Source organism: Macrobrachium rosenbergii, chromosome 51, assembly GCF_040412425.1.
Source record: "Macrobrachium rosenbergii isolate ZJJX-2024 chromosome 51, ASM4041242v1, whole genome shotgun sequence".
Taxonomy (NCBI): Eukaryota; Metazoa; Arthropoda; class Malacostraca; order Decapoda; family Palaemonidae; genus Macrobrachium; species Macrobrachium rosenbergii.
The window spans coordinates 43050496-43056495 of NC_089791.1; the positions used below are offsets into that span (position 1 = coordinate 43050496).

General features: G+C 36.7%; 1 protein-coding gene across 1 annotated transcript in view; it reads right to left on the reverse strand.

The window, feature by feature from the left end:
* The window catches only part of LOC136833345 (solute carrier family 49 member 4-like), a 58012-nt gene extending 57732 nt beyond the window's left edge, over nt 1–280 (reverse strand). Inside the window, exon 1 of the mRNA XM_067095363.1 lies at nt 257–280. The gene's annotated coding sequence lies outside the window, so the exon portion shown is untranslated. The remainder of the gene's footprint in view (nt 1–256) is intronic.
* Between the last annotated feature and the right edge of the window lie 5720 nt (nt 281–6000).

Genomic DNA, 6000 nt, shown 5'->3' on the forward strand with positions numbered 1-6000 from the left:
ATATAGTTTTATTTTTAAATGTGTTTCTATAGTTACATTACTGTGAATTTGTTTCTCCAATATGGGGCTACCAACAACATGCTTATACTCAACTTATATGTGGATTTGTTTCTCCAATATGGTGGTTATTAACAAACGCTTATTCTTGGTTATGAATTTGTCCTTGGTCAATAACTTTCAGCTTGATATTCAGACATACGTAATACACCTGGAATTTCAAGATTAGATCGTTTTTTTACCCATTACCTTTTCTCACCTTCATTTCTTGCATAATTTTCTCTCACGAGGACACTTACTGAAAAAAAAACCGCCCCCGACCTCACCAAACACACACAGACGCGCGCGCGCACACATGCACAAACACCAAACACACACATAAGCACAAATCGATGCTTTGAACGACAGGACAACACCTTCCGACTCCAAAACCGGACGAAAGAGAGGGAGTGAACAGTGGGGCTCGCACCCCCACCTTGTAAAAATAGCCCGGCATGCCTTGGGAGTCTGATTTTATTGACAATTTATCATAACGAGATTTGATAAACCAATAAACTCAGTGAAAATCACGGTGAACGTGAGTGAGCATTGGACTTTAGCTATTTTGTGCTGTCAACAAATAAAAGTGAATCATAGATAATCCAATCGCTGTTAAGTACCCTACTTATCGATATGCCCGTGATCAACAGCGGGTATGTTATCGATCTTTCTACTGGTCGAAACCTTCCTTGCATCATTCTTCACTTCCCACGATAGCTGTGAACTAGGGATGTTTCTGGGTTTGCGAATCTTGCCCTGAATAACTTTTTTTCATATATTTTAACAAAAGGACGTACGGTAACTGGTTCTCCAGAGCTTATTTGAAAACACCGATGCTCACATAGGGGTGCTGGCTGCTTCTAGGTTATCTGTGAATTGCTTTATGTAATGCAGTGAATATCCTTATGCATATATATTATGTCATATTCACGGCAATATGAAGCTGTACAATTCTGCTTATCGACAGAAAGATCTTTCATATATTGTGCTATTACATTTTACGACTGCAAGTGATTTAGTGATAATTCTAATGTTTTTTCGCTTTGAACTTCCATATTTGAGAGAGAGAGAGAGAGAGAGAGAGAGAGAGAGAGAGAGAGAGAGAGAGTGAGTGGTCATTGTACAAAAAATAGTTGGTAAATGAAAACTATGAATGAAATTTCTTAGTAAAACATTGCTCCATTTGCTTTTGGTTTCCAATTCACTTTTCCTTTTGTTTCTAGTTTATCTTTCTTTTCCCTCTGCCTGCTGTTCCAAGCGTTGATTGTGTCACAATCTTAATTATGGTGATTATTTATTAAACTGCCATTCTCACGAACATACCCAGAGACCCCGTGCTCTTCTTCCGATCGGGCACCTTTAAGCCGGGCTAATTTATGACACACTTTTTCTCTGGATGCCATTCACTCAGAATTATGTACAGAGCCACATTCTGGAGCCTTTTCTCTCCTTAGATATATGTATAATTTTCTCTATGTTGATACGGACTCCCTCTCTATACACACCTATACAGGATACAGTTTATATGAATTTATGACACACCTTTCTCTGTATGTCATTCACTCAGAATTATGTACAGAGCCACATTCTGGAGCCTTTTCTCTACCTAAATATATTTACCATTTGCTCTCTGATGATACGGACTCCCTCTCTTGTTTATAATAATTTGATGCCTCATTTGATAAAGGAACTTGAAGATATTTTACAGCTGCATAGTATCTAAATCGAATCACTAAGTTAACATTCTCTCTGGCTTCAAGTGAGTTGATTGTAGTCATGGCATTCTACTTGGGTACAAATAGGTTCAATATAAAGTTTTTGAAATTTTTCTTATAATATATACCAACGAGTTCAGTTAAAAGTTATTGCCTGTCAAAAAACAAGTCGTTATGTGCCATTATGAGCTTGTTATGCAGTTCGAGGAAACGCGTTTCCCATTAACCTTTCGGCTTATGGCTGGATTTTTATTACAGAGTGATCTTCTAAAGCTCTCTAGAAGACTATTAACCTCTTGCAGAAAGATGTTACAAAAAAATGCAAATTAATTACCCTTTTCAAGTTACGTTTTTAAAGACCAAAGCGTAAAGACTTTATTTTACAATATCAATTTTCCGAAAATAGTCGTCCTATTCCTTTTTATCTTCACCTGTCTTGTTCCAGCTTTCCGTCTCGTAATAAAGGAACGGAGCAGAAAGAACTCCGAAACTTTTTAAGTGAAGAGGTTCTAATAAGACACCCGAAGTTTTCCCAAGTGCTCTAACATAGAAAGTCCCTAAACACCGTCATCTACTTTGGCTGCGCTAATAATGTCGGCGGGGGAGGGCAGGCGATTGTGTAGTTCAAGTTAATCGTTTCGATAAAAGACTCAAGGAGGGTGGCATCAAAATGGGTGAATAAGGAAGAGTAGTATATAAGTTTAAATGATGTCATTTTAAATTATCCACTTTACATGGCCAATCATTATTTCACCAATTGGGTTAAGACGTCGACAAAATGGGGTTGTTCTGCCAGATATTCAGGAAATTCTGCCAAGAATACTAAACGAGAGGAAAAATACAATGACGTAGCTTTTAATCATCTACTTTAGTCATTCAAATAATGTCGACAACATTCTTTCATAAGCGGGAAGTTTTTAAGAATGATTCAACGCCAAGTTAAGTAACGAGACCAAGGAAGCACAAACAAGGCTGGATGATTTTGGTTAAAAAAAGAATTCCTCTTCTCCATCTGTTTCCTCTTTCATCTTAAGAATAATATGAAAAAATTACAATGAACATTATGCTACTAGGATGTAGGTTAGCGATACCCATCTGATAGGTTTAGCGATACCCATCTGAGAGGTTAGCGATACCCATCTGATAGGTTTAACGTACCCCTCTGATGTGTTTAGCGATATCCATCTGATAGGTTAGCGATACCATCTGATAGGTTTAGCGATATCCATCTGATAGGTTAGCGATACCATCTGAGAGATTAGCGATACCCATCTGATAGGTTTAGCGATACCCATCTGAGAGGTTAGCGATACCCATCTGATAGGTTTAGCGATACCCATCTGAGAGGTTAGCGATACCCATCTGATAGGTTTAGCGATACCCATCTGAGAGGTTAGCGATACCCATCTGATAGGTTTAGCGATACCCATCTGAGAGGTTTAGCGATACCCATCTGATAGGTTTAGCTACACCCACCTGATAGGTTAGCGATATCCATAAGAACTGCAAGTACATAACCCTCAGCTAAGAAACAAGGCGTTTCATGCACTTTATGTTTTAGTCCAGTCATACCCACTGTAAAACAATGCCACATTATTTTGTTTTCGAGTAAGCGACTCAGTGATCTCACGAAAATTACCAAAACTTACAACATGATAGACAATGTGTTGCCACGCTGGCATAGTGGTTAGTGCCGTGGCATGCCACTGAGATGTCGCGGGTTCGCGTATCCCCCAGGGCGATGAAAAATTACTGGCTCTCTGTCATGGTCAATTACAGCTGCAGTGTGGGGTCTACGGTGGGAGGTTGAAACCAACATTCTTTGGAAGTTTGAATTTCAAGTTAATGGCCCCTTTGGTGTGCTTGTTCCATGTGAATAGGTTTCATCTACTGAAATAATAATAATAATAATAATAATAATAATAATAATAATAATAATAATAATAATAATAATAATAATAATGTGATTTTGCTATTGTAAGTTTGTATATCTCAGCGGGAAAATTCACAAGCAATTAGCGTGACGAATAGACACATGGAGTTTAGCCCTGCTGAAGCTTGGGTGAACATTGCGGATCTTTTCTAGATAGTGACCCCCAAGAGTTTTAAGCTTGTAACGTATCCACCTTTGCGGCGTGTTTAGTACAAGCCCGTTGGGGATTACCGTAAAAACATAAACAAAAGACTGTAAATATCATAAAGATAATGACCCCCAAGAAATATAAGTCCTAGATAAAGACGCCCGAAAACCCTTGGGGCCACTATCTAGGAACGATCCAGTAATGCAATAAGCATCAAAATCCTTTTCTAAATAGGATCTTACCTATCAAATGTATAGAAAACCAAACCAAACACTCTTCGTCAAAGGAGTCGATTTGAACGCTGTCAAGAAAGCGATATTAGCAAAGGAAACCATGCTGTGGGTTTACAAGCTACGCCAGAAACGACAGTGTGACCACCGACGAGGGGACCAACAGTGGTATTAAGGCTTCAGAGTGACATCTAGTAGCCAAATAACTTTGTCGCTAAACTTCATTGGGGTATTGAGTTAGATAGTGGAAGATATCACTTCACGGTTAGACAGGCACTTCTTACAACGATGAATAGTCCATTCAAGCTTATATCACTTGTAAAATCAGAGCAATTTAGTTTTCATTGAGTTTGCATAAGCCTATTGCTGAATACCCTAGATACGAAAAAAAAATGTCAACTAAATTTTACATTTCTCTACGTTTTCTCTTAGTCTAACTGTTCGTCTGTCTATCAGCTTCCCCATCTCTCAGTATTTTCGCTCAGCTGCATAATCAAACTTAATTACGCGTATGAATGCGTAAGTAATATTAATGCTATGCATGAGCGTTATGAAGGGATTTCTAATATGATCGGGAGGTTGAAAACAATTACGTCAAGTGATTACCTTATTCACCAGAAACTGATTTTCCTCCCTTCAACTCACGGCTGGGCCAGTCCCAAAACTTCATTAAAGGCTGTACGGCTTTTGAGGAAGAGCACGCGTTCTCAGTGGGAAATTAGAAGAAGCTTGAGAGAACTATCAGCTAACCAAGATATAGATGTATTGGAGGGTGTTAGTGAGATAGGTATTGACTGACTGACTGATTGATGGAATGACTAAAAACACAGGAAACTCTTTACTTTTAGTTTAGATGGATATAACGGAGAGGCCTTCGTCCAGGCAGGTGATAAAACGAAAGCCTGGATTCTCTGACAGATTAATTTTCACGCAATGGCGACGGGATAATATGAAAGGTGACTGCAGAGGGCTCGTTCGTCAGTTGTTATTACCAAGGAAATAATACCAACCGCAAGGCCAAATTACACCTCTGGCTGTAATACAGATTAAATTATGGGTGCAACAAACTTGGTGATTTGTACTGTTTACACACATACACATATATATGTCTGTATATATATATATATATATATATATATATATATATATATATATATATGAATATATGTATGTATATACAATATATATATACATATATATACATATATATGTATATAATGAATATATACATATATACATATATATGTATATAATTTATATATATATATATATATATATATATATATATAAAGTATAAATATATGGATTAAATAATCTACGAACAAATCTGATATGTCTTTCAACGTTCTTGTTTGCGCAATAGAAAGGAAACTGATAAAAACCGGGTTCCGGGACTAGTTTCCACGCAATTCCTCACTAATGTTTTCTTCAAAACTCCTTTTATATAAAATGCATGAACGAGCCAGACATTTGGTCTCACCTCCCACAGAGGATCAGGATCGTATTCAAAGACAGCAAGTCACAATGACAACACCTTTATTTTGATTGCAAAAAGCTGAGTCATTGTGCAATGTGTTGATATTATATTTTTATACATACAGACACTTACATACATGTACATGAACACATACTTACGCACACTCACATTATATATATATATATATATATATATATATATATATATATATATATATATATATATATGTATGCATATATAGATACACACATATATATATGTATATATATACATATATATATATATATGTATATATATACAGTATACGTATGAATATTAAAAAAAAATTTATATTTATACCTGAGTAATTGGGCACACCTATTAGAGCAGTACAATCTGCACATTGCCCATTAATGCGTTATCGACCTCTGTTAGATTATGCTTTTAACTCGGCGTCACATATTTGATAAGGCTGTTTGTTA